The sequence below is a fragment of the Podarcis vaucheri genome (genome assembly GCF_965113315.1).
Source record: "Podarcis vaucheri genome assembly, chromosome: 2".
NCBI lineage: Eukaryota > Metazoa > Chordata > Lepidosauria > Squamata > Lacertidae > Podarcis > Podarcis vaucheri.
Genome location: NC_138760.1, coordinates 49,806,125 through 49,831,970, shown reverse-complemented (window position 1 = coordinate 49,831,970; position 25,846 = coordinate 49,806,125). Strand labels below are relative to the sequence as shown.

Sequence of the window (25,846 nt, the reverse complement as noted above, 5' to 3'; positions counted from 1 at the left end):
TTGGTAGAGGCAATATTGAGATACAGAGCATTTCAGGGGGAAGTGATGAAAGCAGCTTTTCTGTTTTGTACTGACAATGCTGGATTCCCATTGACCATGGATCATTCTCTTCTGGGTACCTCCTCTCTCAGCCCCACAATGTTGCTGTGGGGAACACACCAGAGGGAAACAGAATGATGGCATCTCAACAGGGCAGCAGGTGAGCGTCACTTGGCTACCCTGCATGCACAGGCCAAATGGATGTGAGCTGCTGGAGGACCATGGGCAGCCAGGCTGCCTCCCTTGTTCTAGGAAGAAGGCACTTGTCCTGGACAAGAATGGGTAGAAATGTGGCTTGAGAAGATAAGCCTTGACAGATTATATGGCACACCCAGCGCATTACATTGAATTGTGGATTGTCACAGCATTAAGCATCCAGGCCAAGAGTAAATGAAACAAACACACAGCAACAGCAGCAACAACACCAGCCAATATGAGGTATCCTGAAGTCTACTGTAGCAATGGTGTTTCTGTGTGTGTCATTTTTTTGAATAAAATAAAAACAAATTGAAAGTTGATTTCCTAAAAATGAAATAAAGGTCTGCTGCTTTTTGTTATCCTAACACAGGCTTCCTCAAACTCAGCCCTCCAGATGTTTTTGGCCTACAACTCCCATGATCCCTAGCTAGCAGGACCAGTGGTCAGGGATGATAGGAACTGTAGTCTCAAAACATCTGGAGCGCTGAGTCTGAGGAAGCCTGTCCTAACACAAATAAAAAATTATATATTGTGACCCTAAGTAAATAACTAGGTTGGGTGCCCCAGAGTCCCCTGATTTCCATGCCTATGTGCAGGTGGCAAATAAATGTCAAAATAAGGAGGAACAGAAGAAGAGAGCCTGTTCATGGACCCAGCCAATCATAGGCATGCTTACTTGACTGTATGTTTCTTTGTGTGCAGCTTAGGTCTAGAGATATCATTCACTTTAACAACATATGCACATGGGCACAGTTTGGTGTGAAACATTTTGCTGCAGGCCTCACATGTTGACCGGTAACATGCTACTGGATCTTGTGATTTTCCCCCTCCTCCTTTTCCTTTGAAATCAATAATCCTGATTATGATTAATCAGAGGAAGTTAGACGCATATAGGTACTCAGGGACTACACAAGTGATTCTGTTTTTTTCTTGAAGAGGTGATCTGAAAGTATAGTAAAGGGCAGTTTGTAATCATACATCTTTTTTCTGGAAGTTTTTATGTTCCTTTCTGTTCCCTTTGATCTTGAGAAAACTATCTTTTACAAATGCCTAGAAAAACTGTAAATGCATGGCAAACAAACCTAGGATCACTGCAAAAGACATAGATGCACACAAATCTGTGCACTTGTGCATTATTTAATTTCTAAAATATACTGAAGAGCGAATTGCCCAGTTGGTCCATATTATTTAGACCCCTGCTCAGTATGAATGTCACATAGTGGGTTTGTGGCACATCAGAAGAGACAAGAGAAAGAAAAATGAAAAATGAAAATATGCCTAGTGAGGTGTGAAAGTGAGGCAAAGGCCAGCTCAAACTAATGGATTAATCACAGGATTTATTAAAGTTTGTGAAGAGAATAAATAAATATTCATCAAGAATGTTGATTTGCAGCATTAAAAAGGAGCAAATTGAGCCTATTATATTATTGAACTCAAAATATAAATGACATGAATGATTTGTAAGAGGAGTGCTATATCATACTTTGGTGAAGTTTAGTAGTTTGTTTGTTTGTTTGTTTGTTTTTAACACATCGGAATGCCAACAGGGTAGAGTGAAGGTGTAATAAATATCTGTGGAAAGAATGCTGCAAACCACTTGGGAGATGCAAATTCATTCTCTGCCAAATTCGTGCTTAAGCCTTCTCGACACTACTGGTTTGTGTCAACTCTGGAGATTTTCAGGATTCCAGATTCACTTGGATCTTTCCTTCACATTTTAGGGTCTTTTATATTCCCCCCTTTTTTGTATTATGTGTAAAATCTGCACATCCGGAAAAGGGTCCCTAAATATCTCCTTGAGCATTCTACTCCTCTGAGATCAAACAAAATCTTCTCCCTCTTCCTTGCTGCACATGGACCAGCCAAGAAAGGCGTCTGTTTAGGATGGCCACATGCTGTATATCACAGATGCCAGGCTTCTGATTTGAAGGGCTGTCAGTCCTCTATTTGAATGAGTCTTCTGTTTGATGGGCTACCTAGTCTAAGTCCAATTTGAAGAAAAAGATTCCTTGGAAAGGAGAACAGGGGCTTTAAAGCTCCTGCTGAACATTAGCAGACTGATCAAGCACCCAGGCTGAGATAGAGAGATGTATTGTGGCTATATGTAAATTATAGCAATTATTTCTAAATTTGCACCTCTAGTACATAAAAATTACCACATGCAAATGTGTCTTTTGCCCTTTTTGTTGAAGTGTAAGTGGCCACCCTACTTCAGATGCTCCTGTACACATTTGGCAAAGCCCACACATCCAAGATGCTTAGGTTTCATAGGAAGTCCAATGGCCACATGGGATGCTCAAGTATTCAGGATGCATACACAGCAGCACCCAAGACCTTGGTGGACTTTGCATCAATCCCTCTCCCTGTTTGTTCCCCATTCCCAATCAGCAGTGTCATTCAGAGGGTGAACATGCATAGTACTTCATGTTGGGTGGAACAAAACTAAACTTCTAAGTCTTTCGTCTGTAACCTGCATACAAGGAATGCCAGAATTCTTAAAAGCATCTTCATGTGGAACATTACAAGAATGATATAAGAATTCCACCTCATGGATATTGCTAACGTAAGAACTAAATAGATTGTATCTCCTGGTCAATCTGCTGGACTCTAATTTCTTATAATATGTTTTGTTTATATGATAAGTCGGTCTACAGAACCACATATTTTGATATAATATGTTGAATCGTATTTTTAAAAAAGAATTTAATTTTTTTTTTAAAAAAGAATTTATATAGTTACATACAGCCTGTCACATTGTTTAGTTTTGTATTTATATGACATAAAGTTTGGTAGTGTTTTGGATGGAACAAAATGACTGCAGTTCCTGCAAATCATGGATGCAGAATGAGTTTGCACAAGTACCTCTTCAACTATCAAGGGATATGCAAATCATGAAAGTTCGTTTCATTCCATGTATGGATCTCTCTTGCTGGCTCAGTATGCACTGACTTTTCTCTTACAGACACACACAAACACACCTAATTCCACAAAAGAAGCAAATACTGTGTTGAAAGAACAAATAAGGGACAACTACATCATGGTTATGTGATGTTTTTTGTTGTTGTGAGAATAATTACCAAGGCCACAATTATGAAAATGCACCTGATAAATGCTTACATTCTATTTGGTCAAAGACCCTGTGGGTGAGCCCTCTGTTGTAAGATCTACACCTTCCAACTGCCTTCCTCCACATTGCCTAGGCATTGGCCACAAAAGGAGAACAGATGTACTAAAAGGGAAAGTTGAGTGTGGAGCAGCTGGCTCATCTCATGCTCAGGGTGCCACATATTTTATGACCTTAGACTCAGTTGCCACCTGTCAAATATTTTCACTGGTCTCTTTCAACTAGAGTCAGTGCTACCAATTTCTCAAAGATCATGGCACTATCTGGACAAACATTGAGGCTGCATTACTCACCATGAGTTTGATTTATATTTTGATGGCAAAACAACTATTGGCCCAATCTAGAGTAATTGATCTTTAAAGTGCATCATTTGTCATCGTCATTCCTTTGGCAAAAGTAGTGTCAAGTATAAAGAATAGTGTCGCACCCTTTGAAAGTCTGCAAGCCTATATCCATTTTCCTTGGAATAAGTCCCACTGAATGTAGTGGGGCTTACTTCTGAGTTGACATGCACAGAATTGTGCTATAAATTGCACAAAATGCCTCCATGCAGGAGGCATTAAAAATAACCAAGGCCATGGTACCAAAATTAAGGGGAATAGTCATTAATTATAGAGAAATTTGAAGCCTTCTATTTGGTTAGCGAGATTGTTTTTTCTTCAGGGCATTATGCTATCATTGGTTTGCTTTGTTTTTGAGCCGAAGTCTCCAAAATGCTGTTGACTGTGACTGCTGCTAGGGAGAGTAGCAGTCATAGTCATCAATATTCTACAGACTAGTATTCTACAGAACATCAATATTCTACAGACTAGTATTTTCACATGAAAGTACTTTTGTGCCATTCTGATGATTGGACTTTGATGCAAGAAGCTACTACCATAATAAATTTCTTAGTCCTTAAGGTGCTGCAAAACTGTTTCTCCCATGAAAGCTGGGGACTCTACAGCAATCTGCAATGTGTTGAGTAAACACATGGGGAGAAGCAGCAGTGAACATGCTAGCTCTGCTCCCCATTGCTGTTGCTTCCAACTTGTGAACGGTGAGCTTCTGAAGTGGGAGACTTCTGACCCCATAGAGGCTCCCCATGTGTTTTAAAACCCTGATTGTTGCAAACTTCTAAAATTTGTGGAGAGCATCCACAGTTCAGAAGGCTCCCTACTTCAGAAGTTCACCTTCCAGAATTTGGAGGGTGATGGGAACTGCAATGGGTAGCCAAGGTGATCCTTCTGTCTTCTACTATTTGAACTTCTGACCAAAACCATTCTCTGCTGGTTGAGCTTAGTGTTGTAAGCAGTCTCCCAACTTGGGTCTCCAGGTGTTAAAGCTCCAGATGATTGATACTGGGGAAGCTGCTCCTCTCAGTACTTGGATTCTGAGCCATTGATATCCATCACACAAGTACCAAACCCTCAGCTGGGCCGAGTAGCAGATGGGCAGCCAGTGGACAATGGATATGGCAAGGATACACCTGTGTTATGATCGGATTGTTGTTGCAAACGGCCAAGCTGTTCTGCTTTAACTGGAACAGTCATTATTTCTTCCCTCAGTAGCCTGGTTTAATCCCAGCAGATGAAAGAAAAGCCTGGTTTTGTTCAAAGTAAAGGTCAAACAGAGACTAAAGAGCTGGTGACAGATTTCTAGATTCTAGTCTAGTTTGGTTTTGAAAATAAAAAATGGCTCATTTTACTCTCAGGGCCAAATTAGACCAGAAGCTAGTAATTCATGGTCAGAACTCCAAAGCCTCATCCCATTGGACTTTCATTCTGAAGCAGACTCTGTATTTATCCTCATTACCACATTAGAGACATTTAGTGTGCTTGCGTGAAAAGCTCAATAGATCTACAGGGGAATACCCCCGCCACACACACACATGTGGTAACATCCTTGGCATAAAACAGAGCCAATGAAAAACTGCTACCTTCCTCCATTGCTTCCACAGCAAAAATGCCCCCCTATTTGGCATATCCCCCTCAACTCTCAAACTCAGTGGGTGGAGGCAGATAAAGATCCGACTCACTGATGAGATTCATTTCCCCACCTTTATTTCATTTGGAGGGCTGGTTCAAATACAATTAAAATATAAAAACTGAGAGCACAAGCAGGCTGAGCAGGTCATTGTCTCTTCACCCACGATATCATAGAATCATAGAATTGGAAGAAGCCATGTGGGCCATGTATTCCAACCCCCTGAAATGCAGGAATCTTTTGATTAACATGGGGCTCGAACCCTGATATTAAGAGTCTCATGCTCCACCAACTGAGCTACCTTGGGAGTATGTGTTAGCGTATGCAAATCAGTGCCCTCTTTATTGGGTAATGTGTTTCCTCTATCTCGGTAATGCCTAAGTAGCCACCCTGCGCACCTGAGGAGAAACTAAATAAATAAACATCAAACAAACAAACTAACAAATAAAACCCTCCCTCCTCCTATGATCCCAAATGTATGGAAGTTGGTTGTAGTCACCCAGAGATGAATGTGAAGGGGAAGCACTCTTTACATATTCAGACACTAGAGCAACAAATTGCAGAACCAACTGGCACCTGAGAATTTCATATGTCATTTTTTCAAGAAATCAGCTCTTTCTGGTGATAAGGGAATCAGCTCCTCCCAATGGTTCAGTTTAGTTATTCTGACAGCTCTCAGCAGAAATCACCTCTTCTGGCAGGCACTTAAGGAGGTTCCCTGCAGAAAATGGCAATGTTGCTGGCACCCTGTATTTGCTGCTGGTTTTTCTTTTGTTTTTGAGGCATACACTGCTCAACTCACTGCTTTAATTCCCTCACATTTCTTTTTTTGAAAAAATATTTTTCTTTTCTTTCCTTTTTGATATTTTTGCCTCTCCTGGGCTGGTGTCTCTTTTCTTGTCTTGCTAACAGTATAAAGTGTGCTTTGTTTTTGCAGATCAATATGTTTTTGCTTTGGATGATAAAAGCACCATCTCATTTGATTACATTTCCTTTGTAAAATCTTCCTCCAGTCTGGGAATAATGCCCATATGCTATTTGCAAAGCAGAGCTATGCCACAATGCTCATTTTAGGGAAAAGGCAGCAGAAATGGTGCCAGAAGAAAGCCACACTGACATGCTCAGAGTAGCCAAATGGTTGCCCATTCATCCTTGGTCTACTGTGCCCCTTCCCATGTCACACAAACAGGAGGACCACTCATTGTAGTCACAATTTGTTCAGCACAGATGTGGAAAAGAGCTTCAGGAACTCATAACAGCCTGCCTTAAAGGAAAGGTGAGGATTTAATCCTCTATATTCTTCTACTCCATGGATTGAAGTTCACATGGGAGAGAAATTGCTGGTTTCCCCGGCTGACAAATGGTTTCCATGGCCTGAGCAAAACTTTTGTCAGCCCAGGATCATGGGGCTTTGACAGCTAAAGCCACATCATTTGGGCTGCCAAAGTCCCCCAAAGCCTCTTAAAATTGGCCCTGTGGAATAGAATAGGCCTAGGTAACTCCATTACATTATACACGGCCTATTTCAAAGGATGCACAGGTGAAATTCCTTTCGATCTACTTGATAATGAAGAATCCCATCCTACCTATGTTCCTACTGTTCTCTTGCTTTCCCCCTGAGGACTATTTTCTCTATAGGAAAAAGATACTGTAGATGTTCAGTTGGAGGATAAGGCCAAAGGCTGACCCCTTGGGTTCATCCGTGTCAGGGGTGGCCTTTGACGTCTACCTCCTGATTTGGTCCCTGCAGCATATTTTTCTCACCTCTGTGGACACTAATGGCTCAATCAGTTGCTATCTGGGATAGAAAAAGGATTCTGAGACTGTCATTAATTTTTTGAAACCTCTTACTAGCTTAGAAATATTCCCCAAATTCTTTCACTTTTTCAAAGAAGAGCTTAGGTAATTGCAAAGTAAACCCAAGGAGAACTTTTGGATACTGACCCATCTCTGTTTAAGGTTATTCATAATGATGACTCCTGCCAATATTTATCTCTCATCTACTGATGCTTTCATACTCACAGTGTCACAGTGAACACCTTTCTTTGTGTGATTCTGTTACTTATTAATGCTCTAACCTCTCGCTTTTTGTTTGCATGAAAACGATAAAAAAATATAATGAAGAACCACACTCTATTGTATGTTCACATCTAGGGTGGGTGTCAAGTTCCACCCCTACCAGAATCAGCTTCAGTTTTTGGATGGCATGTTTTGCTGTTGAATGGGGCTTAGCAGAAGCTACAGCAGCGTCTTGAGCATGTGCAACAGTTCTGGTTGAGGCCAAATTATAGGGTGAATTTGCATGATTTTACACCTCCCTGATTTGAACCACACTGCCGGCAGAGCACAACTAGATCAGGACCCTCAGAAAAATCTCATATCACTCTTTTTCTGTACTCTTACTTTTTCATACACTATAGATCTATATATTTTTAGTGTTTCTCAAAGGCTGTTCACACATTACACTGGACATGGGTACAACTTGTGTGAACGAGTGCACACTTGTTCATCTGTGTACACAGGTACACTGACTGTACACTTCTTGACTATTACATGTGAATTTCAGTATGGATATACAGCTTGTCTATTTGTGTACACAAGTACAGGGAATGTACACCCACTGAATGTAATATATGGATGCCCCTTTCTCTACTCTAGTCCATGGTATTTGCAAGAAGGACTACGCACATTAGTTTTGCTGTTGCTGTTCAAATAGAGCATGCCTTCAGAGAGGTGGAGAATAGCACTCAGGTGATCCAATCCTTGCTATATGAGCCATATTCTTAGCCGAGGTCCACACAATGAATGAAAAAGCCTTTTCCAGAGCAGAGTTGCTGAGTTTCACTAATTTTTAAATGATGCAGCTTGCACCATAATTCTGTATCAGAGAGACTGAACTTAATTATATGTTATGCTCTCAGCAGGCAGGCATGTTCCATGGGATCAGTGCCCCCACATTATGAGCTGGGGTTCACATTCTTGGATGACGCTTCACACAGCAAATGGTGTGTTTTCAACAAATAACTCTTTCACAAGGAATGACACACTGCTGTTTTTCTCTGCACATCAAGCCTTCACAGCTTATGACCCACCCAGATCAACACAACACATCGGGCTATTGTTTTGAAGAAGAAAACGTTTTGCAAATGGCTTCTCTTCACTCTCACATGCTACTAACCAAGGTTTCTTGGCCTTGAAAATTTATGCTATGGTGGCAAATGGTGGGAGAAGATCAAGGATTCTAGGAATTCAGTTACTGACAGCACTTACTTACCTAGCAACCACAGCATATGTTAGCCTCTAAATCCAGATCCTGTTTTCCTCTGTGATCTTTATGTGCATATCCTGTCATTTGACAGTCATAAATCTACTCGATTCCAAGGACATATATCTGCGTAACCTCTGACAGCTTGTCACCTAAAACAATCATGCCACTTTTTATCACAGGGCTTCAGACAAGCGACTTTGCCTGGCTGACCTTGACTTCTGTTTGCACTTAGGAAAGGTTTAGAGAAAGTGAAGCGTTTGGTTATTATATATAAAGTAGCATGAAATGGAAGAAAAACAAGCTTGGTATGAATTTTATGGCAGCATTGTCAAAGCTGTTTAAGCAAGTTATATGGTTGGCCTGTCCTGGAGCATTTTTCCTCCTCAGTTATCATCAGGCTTCTCCCAATAAATATATATTCATAGTATAAGTGTTATTAGTTCCACCAGTTTGAAAAGTAGAAAATATGAAGCTTGTAGGTTATGACAGAAAATAATTCCCTAGTACAACCTTGATGGCAGAAAGTGAGGAGGAATTAAAGAACCTTTTATTGAGGGTGAAAGAGGAGAGCGCATAATATGGTCTGAAGCTCAACAACAAAAAAATGAAGATCATGGCCACTGGGCCCATCACCTCCTGGCAAATAGAAGGGGAAGAAATGGAGGCAGTGAGAGATTTTACTTTCTTGGGCTCCATGATCACTGCAGATGGTGACAGCAGTCACGAAATTAAAAGACGCCTGCTCCTTGGGAGAAAGGTGATGGCAAACCTAGACAGCATCTTAAAAAGCAGAGACATCACCTTGCCAGCAAAGGTCCGTATAGTTAAAGCCATGGTTTTCCCAGTAGTGATGTATGGAAGTGAGAGCTGGACCATAAAGAAGGCTGATCGCCGAAGAATGGATGCTTTTCAATTATGGTGCTGGAGGAGACTCTTGAGAGTCCCATGGACCAAACGATGGACCAAAAGATCAAACGTATCCATTCTGAAGGAAATCAGCCCTGAGTGCTCACTGGAAGGACAGATTGTGAAGCTGAGGCTCCAATACTTTGGCCACCTCATGAGAAGAGAAGACTCCCTGGAAAAGACCCTGATGCTGGGAAAGATGGAGGGCACAAGGAGAAGGGGACGACAGAGGATGAGATGGTTGGATGGTGTTCTTGAAGCTTCCAGCATGAGTTTGATCAAACTGCGGGAGGCAGTGGAAGACAGGAGTGCCTGGCATGCTCTGGTCCATGGGGTCATGAAGAGTCGGGCACGACTAAACGACTAAACGACTAAACAACAACAATTCCCTAGTACCGTGGTTAGGGTAATAAGAGGAAAATGGCAGAAAGGACATCAGAGCAATACTACCCAATAACCCTCAGTTCAGGGGAATTTGAAATATATATATATATATTCATAAAACTAGGATACCCATTGTGGCCTAACTGGAGTGGGGGAATGGAGTAGGGAGTGAAGCCCAGAAAAAGAAAGGGGAGGGGAAATAGGCTGTATATTTAAATATGAACACTGCTTATTAAAGTCAGAGGGAGATTATTCATTCATCTCCCTGTTAAATGAGAACTGTAAAATTCTCATTGGCTTTAGTATACTGTACTAGGATTTTTTTAAATTTTAAAAAATGGATAGATATTTGTTCTGGAAGAAATACTGACATGCAGTAATTAGGTTCTGTGCCAGGTTGTAATTTGACATCCAAATATTGTGGCATTTCATAGAAAGGAAAAAATCTGAAACTTTGAATTGGCAGAGAAAAACACAATCCCACACTTCCCATTGAAGCAGTTTACTTTTTTAATTAAATTGGATGACTGAGCTGAAAACAATAAGGTACATTCCAGTACAAACCATAGCAGCCAACTCCTAGTGGCTGATGTCCCTCCAGCCGCCCCCCAAATCAAATACTTAGGGAGCTGTCCCCCTCCCAGTTGATGGGTATTGCCATTCAAATGGTGTGTGTGTGCTGTGTCTTGGTCTTACCAATATTTTCTTCAAGTTGGTGCCCCTGATACAAACAAATGTCACGCATTACACACACAGCAGAGAGAAATGAAATGCACAAGTATAAGAGGAGTGATAACTGGCAAGGCAAAAGGATGAAACTCAAAGAGTATGCATGAGACTTTTTTCTTTCTTTCAAAAGCCCTTAATGCAAAGCTGAATTTGAGCCAGGCTTCAGAAGAGCTTAGCTCCAGCACCCATTTTCAATGCTAGTACTCAACCCCCAAAGACATGGCCTGGGATGTTAAGGAATGTATATTTTCTGATAAGCAGAATAATCTCCTAACTCCTTCTAGCATCTTTTCCTTCCAGGCTTCTATTATAAAAATGTAAAAACGCCGGCAAAATTCTCCAGAGCCTGGCTTGGATGCGAACTTTGGGGGCTTGTGAAAGCCCAGCTCAAATGAGAAGTAAGCTTTTAAAGCCTTAGTCAATGAAGATCAAAGCAATTCCTCCCCATCATCGTTCATTCCTCCTAGCCTTCACTGTCCCCATCCCAGCTATTCCGACCCAACGTATTTGCTCTCTTCCCTTCAGGTAGCTCACAAGGGAGGTAAGTGGAAGCACCATCAGCATTTGCGTGGGAAAGGGGGAGGATTTCCCCCTATTTCTCTCCTTTTCTGGGTAGCAACATGGCACGATAAGGGACCATAGTTATGTAATTCTTTTGAGGGTTTCTTTGCTGTGCAATTTGCATGTGAGGAAAAGGGGGAAAATATATTGGGGCATGGGCTAGGAAGGCTTTGGGGGATGGGAAGGGCTGGTAGAATGCACTTTTCTCCCAGCCCTAGACTAGCTCAGAAAAACAATACTGGACTTTTCTGATTTTATCAGGGACATATCTGTGCTAATCTGAACACAGCTGTGGAAAACTCACCCATCTCTCTCTCTCTCTCTCTCTCTCTCTCTCTCTCTCTCTCTCTCCCTCTCTCTCTGGTCTAACCAGTGCTTTTTTTCTAAGAAAATGTTTAGGGGTACTCTCATTTTGAGTCAAGAATATCACCATTTTGTAGTTCAAATTGGGAAAAAGAAATACAGTAAATGGACAAAAGTACAAAGAGTCACAAAATGTTTTGGAGTATGCGTATCCCTGCATACCCCCAGAAAAAAGCACTGGGTCTAACCTTGTTACAGCTTGTGGTTTGTGAGAAGAGAACTTAATCACAGGCCTTGGCTCAGACAACATGCTAAACCAAACCTTGGCTTAGGTCAACGCAGGTCAACTGGGAAGAAGCAAAGTGGTTAGGAAATCCTCTCTGGCTGCTTGCACATTCCCAGAGTTTTATGAACCAAGCCTGAGTGTGGCTTCTAAAAGGCTTCAGCTCCAATATGTTTTTCTTGCCCGCTTTTCCAAAACTGCATACTACATTCAAATATATTTAAGATAGCAACATCCATTCCACATGCTTTCATCTAGCTGCTAACATACCTGTAACTTCCCTACTTCAGTGCCTACTTGACAGCAGTTTTTATAGACAAAATCCAACACTAAATGTCAGTGAGCACACTGAAGATAACTGCTGGGAACAGTCTGGTAAAAGGCTATTGCCCTCCTTGTTTCTGAATCAATTGACCGTAGCAATTCAGCAGCAGTCAAGGACAGTTAGAGGTCACAATGACATAAGGCAGGCAGTTCTTCAATACTGCTAACAAAAGTTTAATTTTAACTTCTTTGAACTCTGATTGCAAAGGTGAAATTTTATTGGCATTTCACACTAAATAAAGAAGTATGACTAATCTCTCACCTACTTCCAGTGTGTCTTCCTTAATTTATACTTACTGAAACAGAAAACAGCCTTTTAAACTACAGAAAATTTGGTGACTAGAAGCATGAGGTCTGCATCATTGAAAATGGACCTACTTCTTCATCAAAAATAAATCCCATGCCTCTGCTGATGACCCAAATGTGCTCCACAAACAGGTCATTATCCTTACAAAAACAAGTTATGATTACCTTGTATTCTGAAAACATGCATTCTTTTTCCTGTCAAATAGAGATCCTTTTCAGATCAATTTGCAGAATCATTTAGGTACTAGATATAAACCCATACCAATAAGTAATGTTAGCTAATGTAGTCAACAGTAGATTTCATTCCCCCTTCCCCACCCTTTGTTCGTCTAATGTATTAACACCATATTTTAAAGGAAATGTATAACAATTAAAATGTAATTATCCAATGAAAAGAACAGCATCAACAAATTATCTGAATAAACAAAGCTTGTAACCAACTATGTTCTGCTCAGAGTTGACTCATTGAAGAAGAAGAAGAGGAGGAGGAGGAGGAGTTTGGATTTGATATCCCACTTTATCACTACCCTGAGGAGTCTCAAAGCAGCTCACAATCTCCTTTCCCTTCCTCCCCCACAACAAGCACTCTGTGAGGTGAGTGAGGCTGAGAGACTTCAGAGAAGTGTGACTAGCCCAAGGTCACCCAGCAGCTGCATGTGGAGGAGTGGGGAAGTGAACCCGGTTCACCATATTACGAGTCTACCGCTCTTAACCACTACACCACACTGGCTCTCTATTGAAGTGAATGGTGCTAAATTAGTCGTGTCCATTCAATATGATGGGTCTGCTCTAACATTGGATACAACCAAAATGCTGGATATAGCCCCAAATCCCCAGAATGGCTACCATCTTGGACATCACAGCTTAAAGAAAAATGTGAAAGAGGAGAGAAAAATAAAAGGAAGAAAGAAAAGGAGGAGTGGTGTTGGTGGTGGGGAATATGTTGCATATGAGTGAACTGAATGTGGAAATAACATGGTTGCCAAACAGATTTCCCCCCTGTATATCCCTTTCAATTATAGCATTTTTTTATATTAAAAAAGATGCAACTAGAACAGTTTAAAATTTGCAAAACATCACAATTTGTGTATAAGGATGACATAGAGAAATGTATCATCACATATTATCCTTGATAATGTTATAAAGCACAACCTCATTTTCCTTTTTCTCTCTCTTCTTTCCTGTGCTCCTTTCCTCCTAATTACATTTCAGCTTATGCCCTTCTAAACTGTCCATAACATTAGATTTATCATTTAAATAAAAACAGTAAAAAAAAAATTGGCAAACAAATACCATCCAATGCCTTTCTGTCTTCCAGTAATAAATGGCTGCCATCTTTACACAAAGTGCCATGCAGCATTAACTTTTGTGGAATGAATATCTGGCCAAAGCAGCAATATTGCTCTTCAACATTACCTTCCATAATTGGAAAGTTATTCCTTTATAGTTGTTATGTTTTTAATTTTTCAATTCCCAACAATAAGCATCTTGCACAGTACCCAATATTTGCTTAGTATCTGTGTATTATTATTTTTAAATGCATCTTTTTCTAAGTCAAGTCCATGCTCGTTCTGAGCCACTGTCTATAAAATGAGAGTCTGTGTTCCCCATTCTCTAAAATAGGGAATTTTTCAAAAAGAAACATTCCTCAAATCACCCTGATTCTCCTCTTTATTTGCCCTCCATGCAGAGCTAATCCACACCCCTATTAAATGTTTCTACTGGTTCTGTATTATTATTTTCAGCACAGCTCTGAGTTCCATTTAATAATACAAATAGCATTATAAAAGTAAACCCCCACCCCATGGACAATGGCATCAGCCCTTCATACATGAATTTGAAACTAATAAATGATATCCATCTGAGCCCATCCACTAGCAGAATGGACTTCCACTCATGCAATAGGACTTCTTCCTTACCTCACCCTGTAGCCTCCTACTTGCCCACCAAATCTGTTTTGTTAAGGTTGGGGGACTCTCTGAAAGAGATCTGGAGGGTGGGATAGTGGTCTGCTGGTGGAGGAGAGGAAGTGAAAATTCACTTGCAAAACATTGGCTATCATCCACTGTGTCTATCTAGGTACTCAGAGGTTGCTGGTATCTATCACAAGGATATAAGTATAATTCCCTAGAGCAATAGCTTTTGGGAACTTGCAATCCTCTTCCAACAACAAGAGCTATTGAGCTTAGCACCAAGAACAGGTATATTTTGTCCCAAATATTCTAGCACCAAATTCACTGGCTGAAACTGGGTGTTAATGGTGAGGGTAGTTTCCTGAGGAAAGGTGCTGAAGGCTTTAGAACTTCTCTTTCTTTCATATATTATTTGTTACAAGAGCACAGTTTTCGTCTCCCCCCCCCCCCGAGAGTGAGGCAAAATACAGCTAAGCATATTTGGAGGATAAAGGAAGATGGGCAATTTTATGAGATAAAAGGAAGGCAGAGAGAGAAAGATAGTTAATAAGAGAGGGTGAAGGAGATAAAATACAGAAAGTCACCTTACAGATAAAAGATTTGAATATATTACTCTTCTTGCTCTGAATTCAGCCATGTTTACAAGAAAGGCATCAATCCCCTGCTCCCTATATTATTCATCGCAGTTCTTGAATTATATTAGAGACTGTAGGTTTCTCATTACTTTATTTTAGAGGCGTACTTATAGCATTAGATGGTAGATGAACACATTAGAATGGAGTCTAATGAAATGAATGAACTCAAACAGGGCAAAGGATAGACCATAGATTTAGGAACTATAATGTGATATAGTAAGGATTGGATCCATATCATAAGGATGGTGTGGTTTACATATGCCATGTTCACATCCCACCCCTCTTTGGCAGCATTAAAACTGGGCTGATCACATGTGGCAGAATGAGGTGAGATGCAAGTGATGAAATTATGGGGTGCCAAATGTACTATACTACTTTAGACTAAAGAAGTGTGGGGTGTCACATTTTAGATGATCTTTGGCATTGACCCAATAACCCACCAGCTAGGTAGATTTTTTACACAGGGATAATTAAAAATGGCATTCCTTCCACAAGAAGCGGTACAATGCCTTTTCTGTTCTCAGAATTCTGCAGCTTTATTCTGCAGACCAGGCCACCCTGAGATGACCTAGGAGGCACATGCTTTGTTGTTCTAATGATGAGCAAGAGCTGAGATGACCTAGGAGGCACATGCTTTGTTGTTCTAATGATGAGCAAGAGCTGAATAGTAATCTCTAAAAGTGATCTGGTGGGTTCATGGAAGGTTCTGGAGGGGTTGTTGTGGGAGTTAGTGGTACACTAGTTCTCAGTTGCTTGGCAAGAGGAACAGGAGTCATGGAAGAGTGTCACATCTGAAGGAATGGTCTTGTGAAGGAGGAATTCAACATTTTTCTGTCTCCGCTGTTGAGTGTCCAACCTTTCTCAATCAATGGATTTAATCTGCCTTGTGACTTTAAGTTGTCATTGGTAGGATACCTGTTGTTTTCTAATTATATTTTGAGAAAATCATTATTGATATTCGCAGAGTCTGTGAACTCTGCTCATAGTGCACCGTTATAACTCCTATTCGTGGGGAGCTAATCCTATGAGGCTTGATTAACTCTCGCATAGCTTTCCTCATGGAAAGTGTTTTTGCAGCATGCAAGGGCTTAGGTGTAGAAAGCAGATTCACAATATGATAAAGGAAGGGATTTAAAAAGAAGGGTCTCTGACTTCTTTGGTTTGCTTTGCTTGTACCACTCTGTTACTCAGCATAAATGGGAAAGGGCCATAGCTCAATGGTAGAGCAGTTGCTTTGCATGCAGACTGTCCCAGGCTTAATGCCTGGCATCTTCAGGGAGGTATGGAAGACTTGTCTGAAATCCTGGAGATTCAGTGTCAGTCAGTGTGGACAATATTGAATTAGGTGGACAAGTGATGGGACACAGTCTGAGGCAGCTTCTTATGTTCCCATGTACATGGATGGTAGTGGTAATAAAGTCAAACTATTTGTGTTGTTGTATTTGATCTCTTTCTGAGCCTAGTCTTACAAATTGGGCCTGAGGGTATATTTGTTCTTTCAGCAGCTCTTGTGGAAAACATCATCAAAGTGGTTTTGTGTTTGAAGAACTTTGAATAGCACTGTAGGGATCTTGGGCAAGGTCTTGGACTCTCTAGGGAAAGCAAAACAAAAGAAGTCGGTTAGTGTCAAGGAGCTGTTAGGCAAGCACAGGTCATCCACGGGGCAGGAAAGACCATGAGGCAATTTGCTTTTATTCACAGAAAGTAACAACACAGCAAGAGGTCCTCTAGGTTGTCCCATCTAGCTGGAGACATTGCTGAAGCTGACCACTGGCTCTGCCTTTCCCCTCTAGCCTCTCACTCCCTTCCAAGCCTACTTGGGCCTGCCTGGCCCATTGCTCAGCAACGTGTAGGACTCACCTGAAGTGGGGTGTTGGGGAAGAGAAGAGCCAGCAGGACTGGGACTGTCCTGCTGCTGGGTAGAGGGGCCACCTCTGACTCCTCTCTGTCTTAGTCTGGGCTCACACTGAGACTCTAAGCCTCAAGGCCTGTCATGGGTGGGTCTCCTTCTTCTGACCCCCCCCCCCCACTGATCACTCAAACCTCCTGCTTCTAGCACCTCCCAGCTCACCCTTTCCTCAGACTGCTGCCCAGTGTCACAGTGCCATCATCCGGGGTCTAAGTCTTCTTCTTTTGTGTCCTCCCTGGGGGACTCTTGGGCAGGTGGTGCCCACCACTCTTCCTCATCCAGCCAGTTCCTGACAGGTGGTGACTTGACTGCTGCGAAAAATAATCCTGCAGCTCTGACTCGTTGCAGCCATAGCATGTGAAAGCAACCACAAGGAACAGCCTATTGATGTGTGGCGCTAGTATGTGAACTAACCATGCAATCCCATGGGTCTACTTGGTTGTGACTTAGGTGCATTATGGTTGTGACGCAAAACCCAGACCAAATGGAACTGGGGTTTGGTGGCAGACATATTGCCAAACTACCATAAACTGAACCTCTGTTGCATCCTCCTTAACACTGATTATGCCAGCTTCCTGCCACTATTCCTTGATTTGTGCCATGAAATCAAGGCTAATAAATCCAGGGGTACTGTTTCACTAAATGCATTCATTCGGGGTGATTTCAGAATCTACACACCCAAAGCAAATCTGTTGAAACGTCCCATATTCTAATCTGTTAAAATCTCAATTAATGGCACCACTGAGGCATGTCTCTGACCCAGAAAGCAAGTGTATAAGCCCCCGCCCTCACCGTGGTATCATACTTTGTGCCTCTGTGCAGCAGGGGTTGTTGTTGTTGTTTTTAACCTTATCAGCAAAGGAGCTCAATTGAAGCAGAATGTTTCATTTGGAAGAAAATAAATAAATAAATAAATAAATAAATAAATAAATAAATGTGCACCTACCTTCTTTACAGTCTAAGCAACACCTCCGTTCAATTTTCAGACTCGTTTTCAAGGTGACTATTCCCTGTATCTTTCTTTCATAGGCTACTGCTCTTTTTTTGCGCCGATGCCAAAGAATTTATTTTGTCTAGAAGACAACACTGGAATTTTAAAGCCGTAATGAGACTGCAGAGGTTTTTCTAATCGGACTCATTAACTACATTTCAAATTGAAAGGAAATTCTTTTGCTTTGGGGGAAGGTCACTTGTACATTTATTTCACACACAGAGAGAGAGACACATCAGATATCTCGTTATCCAGTGGAAAGTCTTGTGGTGAAATGCAACTGCAATTTACAGCTGGGCTATTTGCACTAGGACAGTTAAAGCAGTGTTAATGTTTCATTAACTAGCTCTTACATTCCAGACTGAGATGGGTTGTAATTTAGCTTAAGCAACATGGGAAGTAGAAATTGGTGCTCAGAGCACCATTTCCAAGGCATGAGTTTTTAGTCATTTCTTCCTTTCTTCCTTGGCTGAAATGCCGTGACTTTCTACAACAGGGGTGGAACTTTATCAAACACATTGTGTATCAGGGATAACTAACGCGGTGCCCTCTAAATGACAGTGGGATTGCAGTTCCCTTCAGGCCCAGTCAGCATCGCCAGTGGTCTGGGGATGATGGCAGTTGTAGTTTGAAAACATCTGAAGGGCATTGTATTGGCTTCTGCTCTACAGCATGATTACACCATGTTTTCCCACATAGGTTCCCTGTTAGACAGTTTAGCAGAGCAGCTAAACCTAAAATTGTGTACTTTGGGCTAGAAGTATGATGTATGGCACACGTATTGGGCCAAACACACACAGAGAGAGAACCCAACAAGCAATGTCTCCTTGGAGCAGGAGAGTGAAAACTGTATACAGTGGTACCTCGGGTTACATACGCTTCAGGTTACATACGCGTCAGGTTACAGACTCCGCTAACCCAGAAATAGTGCTTCAGGTTAAGAACTTTGCTTCAGGATGAGAACAGAAATCGTGCTCTGGTGGCACGGCAGCAGCGGCAGGCCCCATTAGCTAAAGTGGTGCTTCAGGTTAAGAACAGTTTCAGGTTAAGAACAGACCTCCAGAATGAATTAAGTACTTAACCCATGGTACCACTGTACTCCTGTCTTTAAGTTTTCTGCCCATTCTATGGTTCATTGGTTCAAGGAACCTGCAAGGAGCCTTCCAGCCTGCAGAGTCACTGCTATCTTCACACTACAGCCTCCAAGTCACCAAGGGTCACCCCTTTACAGAGCTGGACTAAGGGGTGAGCAGGGACCAGCTGCTTTTTTGTTTGAATCTATAGCTTTATTCGAACCACTGCCCCGGGTCTCTGCCTGGGCCTGCCCCCTTGCTTCTTTCAAGATCTTGTGTTCTCCTCAAGTAAAGCTTCTTATTTCACTTCATTACTGATTTCTACTTTTCACATTTTATTTTTATAAGTAGAAAGAAAAACAATGAGAACAAACGCAGCATTAAAAAGTCTCTCTCCCACACACAAAGAGGCACATGAATTCACATCCCCTGTCAAAATGCAGAGTTGGGAACTGGGATTTACTCTAACTGGGCCACTGCATCTGAAAAAGGAAAGTCATCATCTTACCCGGTTCATTGCTAGCCTTGTTTTCCCTGAAGGAGGCATTTATTGAGCTAATGCATGTTTCCAAACATGCCTTTCCTTGGTTGCTTTCTGTTGGGACTCTTCTCCCCTCCCCCCACTCACTTTTGCATCTTGGCCACCAGTCGAAGTTGCTGAAACAAAATGCATGAAGCTTTGTTTTCCCTTTTGCCTCAGTTAAAGGTGTAGCTGCTTCATAGAGACCTCAGTTATCCATTTTGGGTAAGACATTGCTTGTTCTTGGGCAGAGGGAAGAATCTCAGAAGCAAAGCTAGATACTGCTCAAGCCAGTGAGGATTCCAGGTACTTTCTGTGCGAGTCTTTCCAGAAGTCAGCTCCACTTCATTGTGGGGAGGAGTTGCGGTGGACCACGTGGCCACCCACTCTCCCCCGGGGGTGGGGGGTGAAGTCCCACGTTGCCTGGGGGATCCCAGCCACGTCAGTGACCGGCCAGCCAATCCGCTGGCTGGTGGGGGCGTGGCCGGGACCATTTAAGCAGAGGCGCGAGCCAGAGGGCTTCCTCTTGGCTTGCTTCCTCAATCTCCCACCCTCCCTCCCTATTTTGCAGGTTTTCTTCATTGGTCTTACTATGAACCATGGTTGGTTGCCGTTGAGGGGCCTGGTAGGAATTTCCCCACTTGGCAAAATTAGCACAGGCCATTTGGCTTTTGCCTACCTCATAGCAATTGTCACAACTTTGTTAGGTTGGTGGTTAGGCATTGTTTGACCTTATGAGGGGGAAGGGGAGGTGTGGCCATCACCTGCCCCTCTAAGCTTAAGGGTATTCCATTAAAGGAATCCAGGGGTGTCGATCTTATCCGAAGCCCGGGGAGGGGCTAGGGCCATGACACGACCCCGAGGGGAACACCCGGGGGAACTCGAGTTGGTCTGCATCAATGGGGCTCCCCCTTCCGATGGTTTCCCCTTATTGGACTCCCTGCCAATACCAATACCGCTTACATTCTCTAATCAATAAAGTTGTGGCCAAAATTTGCCTAATAACATTAACCTAATATGTGTCCTTGTGTGTGTGTTATTCTTCAACGAGGGGGTGGTTTCAGGGTCTCGACACGCAACTAGTTTTTGCCAGGCTCTTCAAAGAGGCTACAAGGAAAGAATGAAGTTAAGGTGCACTGGACCTTCCCATTTTTTTCTTAGACCTGAGCCAAATGCCAGCAAAAAGCCCATTGCATGATGGGGTGGGGTGGGGAGGGAGAGGTGCCTTTCACTTCCTGCAACCTATATTGCATAATTTGTGTAATGCTCATTACCATGAGTACCCTAGAAAACATTTCCCATTTGATGTGAACAGTAGGAAGCTGGCTGAAAGCTAGCAATTAATTAGTGAAACACCATATGCTAATAGACATACAGCAGATGTGTGTACATGGGAGACCTCAATATAAAATTCCGCAATTGCAATTCAGGCAAGCAGAGAAACAAATTGTTGTGTCCAGAGAGTCTTTAGAAGGTAACGTGACTGCTTTTGCTCTCAGTTCTCAGGTGCGTTGAACCTTGGCGCTACATGCCAAAGTCAAACTAGATACTATGATGGCAGATTGGCAGCTGAGGGTTATATATTTGTATATTATTACTTGCAGTTCATCCATTAATAAACTGCATTTGTTTATTTATCAGTTACACTCATATCCCACAACTCTTTCCTAAGAAGTAACGAAAAGGAAGACGTGAAACTGAAATGGGTCAAAGTACACCAAAGGAGAAGGCCTTTCTCCCCCTCCTTCTGAAGAGAAGTAAGAGGGGAGAGCCCAGAGACTATAGGGTCAAGGCAACCCATGGAATGACTCCTCTGGTATGTCAAACTGTTTATGATGAACGCAAACTTACCACATTCACGCTTTCCAAAACAATATGGCAGCCTTCAAAAACTGCACTACTTTTAATTTTGCGGTGTAGTTTTCCAGCAATGTGGTGCTTTTCCTTCTCATAGTGGGCCAGGGGGAAGCTCTCCCCCCCTTTTTTTACACAAGAGTTTCCTTACCAGGCTGTGGCCAATAGAGTTTCTCTCCTGTTAGGTTCAGTGGATCTTAAACCCTGGAAGCTAACACTTTTGTGGACTACAACTTCTTTCACCTCTGTCTGGGGAATATGGGCAGGGAGCTGGAGCCCACAACATTTGGAAAACAGTATGCTCACTACCTATGCCTTGCACTGATGAGAAATGAAAACCTCTAATCACATTTGCATCTCTAAAGCTGTAAGTTAACCCAAGAGTTGTATATATTATAATTAGCTGCATGTACATAAGGGGAAAAGAAGTGGAAATGTTATGAAAATGTTCATAATTCTGGATTTGATAGTGTAGTTCTTCAAAATATAATCTGTCTGTCTGTCTGTCTGTCTGTCTGTCTGTCTCTATCTCTCTGTTATCCATAGCACATTTTGCTACAGATTTCGCCCCTGGAAACAGTATTATGCTGGAAATTGCTGGGCAACCCATGTGAGTTTTGGTGAATTTCCTTAAAAATAGCTTAACAACTTTTGGCAAAAAAAGCTCAACCACTGGATTTTCACTTTTAGAAATATGGCAACCATAATACATTGTGCTGTGTGTTGATGACAAAATTTCCTTACCTGTGCTTTGTCAAGACATGAATTTCGTTCTTCATTTAACACATGAACATTGACTTTATAAAGCTATGGTGGGGAGTAGTGGATTTGGCACAGTAATGTAGGACTGAAATTATTTATTTCTAACATTAATACCCCATCAGTAAAGTCAATAGTATCTTCTTTTAGCAGCTTGCAAATACAGTAGAAAATAAAAAGTACACATGCAGCACAAAACAAATCAAAACAACAATAAGAAAACACTAAAAAAATTCAAATACTAATAATAGCCTTTTCACCAAGCTGCCTATAAAAAAATACAAACAGAACTATTTATTAAAGCTATGTTTGCTGCATACCTCCTTAATAAATTACCCACATAGATTTTTAATGCACAAATTGACTGAGCATAAACTTTTGCAATTTTAAAACTGTTTATAATATATAAAAAGAACCAGCCCTCCTGCTGGAGCAATCTGTCATAGAAAGGAATGAGAATGAACCTGTAACTGCTTGTGATATAAGATTCAGAGAAGTGCATAGTAAGTAGTGTAATACCAAGAACAAACCAGCAGAGGTCATCAAATGAGGAATAAATGAATGTAGGCAATGGGAGGAAAGAGAAAGTGGCAGACAGACAGACAGACCAACAGACAGACAGACTGGGTTAGACAGGGAGACAGAGAATTAAAAAAAAAAATTAGTTGGGCATTCAGAAAGATGTTACTGTGAAGTCAGAGTCAAGAGAGCACCAAAGCCAATCAACAATTTGCACACGGCCAACTCAAGTCTAGCTAAATGGGACTGCAAGTCTCTGAGAGGTCAAAAATAAAAGGCAAACAATACAAAATTACATCAGCTGCAGTGGCCAAAATCATCCAGTAATAAGATCTGATTAATTGATTTGCCAGACTGGAGAACAATTCTGCTAGAACCTCCTGAAAATCAAACAACCATACAACATCAAAGCGAGTTTTACAAATAGAGTAATGATATGGGTCAACTAAGCCCTTTGTTTGCATTAAGGAAAAGAATTGCTTACGCATTCATTATTTAATTGAGCATCTACTGGAAACTGTTCAATTAACTCTGGCTTTTATCCTAAATGGAAACATTAATGAACAAGGGGGTTTGTTTTTGTTTTTGTCTGGTAGCCGATGCAGGTTGTTCTAGGAAAACCCGATCACCCACCATTAGGCAGAGGGCGGTAGCTGCCTTAGGCAGGACATGCTGTGAGGGCAGTGGCAGCTTCCAGTGACACACCCACTCCACAAAAAGTATTTTAATGTTAAGAGGGGGATTCGCCTAATGAAGCCTTTCAGCGGAATCCCTGTGTCTTCCACTCTAAATGTTGTTCAAAGAAATTTAGCACTTTCTAAAACAGAAAGTTATTCAAGTGAGCAATTAGTACCGCTTTTACCTTACTGGAGCCCTAACATTTCCACTGGCATTCATAGTTCCCATCTGGGCCTTCAGCTGGGTCATAAGGTCGCTCTGGTGGGAAGGTAAATGGCGTTTCCGTGCACTGCTCTGGTTCACCAGAAGCGGCTTAGTCATGCTGGCCAATAAAGCGAGATGGGCACCGCAACCCCAGAGTTGGTCACGACTGGACCTAATGGTCAGGGGTCCATTTACCTTTTAAACAAGCTATAGCTTACGGCCCTACTCTCTTGGCGCGCCCCCCCCCCAAAAAAAATTGTAGGGGGGAAAACTGGGTGTACATTTCCAAAATGTAAGATAAAAAACAAATAAAATAAAACCTACATACAGCAACAGTGTTTTGTGTTGTGTAGGCTCCTATGATGTAAGTAATGGGCCCCGCCTGCTAGTCTGCTCCCTAAAATATTACTGGTTTGCTCGTTTCTATATCTAGGGTGCCTACATTCTGCATGGACTGGTTGCATAGCAACATGTGCAAATGGCTTTAGATACTTGTTAGGTCCATAAATTACCATATAGCATATATTCAACACAAAAAACAGCGACAATTTGTTGTTGACAAAGGACGGCTGGACATATAAAGGGCTGCTCCATTACCTTCAGTAGCTTAGGGCCTCATCAAACCTAAATCCGGCCCTGAGCTGGCCCCATAAACACCTCTTACTGCTACATGTGTGACAAGCAATAGTAGTTCCTTAGTCCTGAAGGGATGCGCTGTACCATCATGCACCTTAGTCCTGAAGCAGTTCCTTAGTCCTGAAGGGATGCGCTGTACCATCATGCACCAAAGAGGTCTGTAATTCAGTTATTCTTGGTGGGATAGTGAAGGCAGGGTGTTTTGGGCTCCCGGCTACCAAAGGGGCAAACACTGCTGCTACTTACGGGGGGGCGGGGGCACGACACAGGGAGCTCCGTGTGGTGCAAGCATAGTGCTCCTGATGTTGCAATGGCGATGCACTGCTTTGCGCTCTCCCGTGCCACCACCCAGGAAGTGGTGCTGCCTGTTCAGAAGCCAGGTGCACAACACCATCCCTCCTTTGCTGACCCCACAACCACCGCTGCTATTAATAATCACCAAAGTGATAATGTTATATTGGAGCTATAGCCACAGCTATTGTTGTGAAACTATCATGAGGTGGCACCCTGTTCTCTGTCAGAGAAGGAGATCTAAAAGAGGCCTTTGATTTGTATATTGGAAGTGCAGCCATGTTAACAAGAACACAAGCTTAAGCTCTTTGTTTGGTGTTGCTCATAAAAGTTTTGACAGTGTTTTACATAAATGTTTTGTCCTACTTTGCCAGAAGGCTGATGACTGAATGAGGCACTTGCCAATTAGAGAGAACCACAAGGCAGGCAGATTTTCTTGTGAAGACTTGTGCTATTCCCTTTCATTAAGGGGGGGGGGACCCCTGACAAGATGTACAAGTGAAACCTTTTTTAAAAATACCAACAGGCTGATGTGGGAGAAAGTGGTTTACTTATAAGGTTATATGAGGGATGTTTTCATACATGATACAAAGGCTTGATTTTACACATTATTATTTCCCTGAAGAAACAGGAATTACTTCCTTATTACCACTACTGTCTAACCTTGGCCCAGCACTTGGAGCCTAAAAACCAAACAAACATAATAATAGGAAAAGCCGGGATACTCCTTGTGTGGATTCTGTTTTCCTAAGGTCTAGGAAATACAGCCACTCCTGTAAGGTCTGTAAAATTTAAAAGTGATTATATGTAGCTTGTCAAATGTGTTTGATGCTGCATCTCTTTTTCCTTCTATTAAAGGTTATGCTATATTAATTTATTTTTTAAAAACAGCAACACCACCAACTTTGAGTTTGGCTGTGCTGGAGGAAGGATGGAACAAGGTTTTTGTTTTGTTTTTTTTACATTTCTCCTTCCTCCCTTTAATATTCTGTGTTCCCTGAAAAGCAGTTCCTGAGGATTGAGAGATGTCCCAGAAAAACACACCCACATGTCCACAAATGGAAAAGCCATGGGGGGGGGGGCAGGACAAGGGTCCAAAATGCATCTAATCCTCAATAACACAGCATAACACAAGCTGACAGGAAGTTTAAAGATGGAAACATGGAAACTGTATCATGTTGGTGCAAATACTGGTTTATATTGTCCTCCTTAAGCCATAACCAGTCTGCTCGAGTCTTGATTGAACATGGTGGTTGTAGATGTACCCTGTGCTATTCTTCTAGAAAAAGAGGTGCCAGAACTTAGTTCTGGTGAGTTCTGGCTTAAAAAAAGGCCCTGGACTTACCTGCTTGCTTTTCAGGTTCCTTTTTTAATAGAGGGACCTCTTGCTCTGAAGTGGTGCTTAAATTTTGTTTACTTGTTCCCAACAGTGTATTTAACTTTGTGACTATGCTGCTGGTTATGTTCTGCTTAT

General features: G+C 41.9%; 1 long non-coding RNA gene across 1 annotated transcript; it reads right to left on the bottom strand.

The window, feature by feature from the left end:
* Window positions 1-15,566: 15,566 nt before the first annotated feature.
* On the bottom strand, window positions 15,567-23,496 carry LOC309525868. The gene is made up of 3 exons (XR_014216561.1): window positions 23,426-23,496; window positions 17,794-17,920; window positions 15,567-16,530 (listed from the first exon to the last, which is right to left on the bottom strand). It is a non-coding gene; the product is annotated as an uncharacterized lncRNA (long non-coding RNA).
* Between the last annotated feature and the right edge of the window lie 2,350 nt (window positions 23,497-25,846).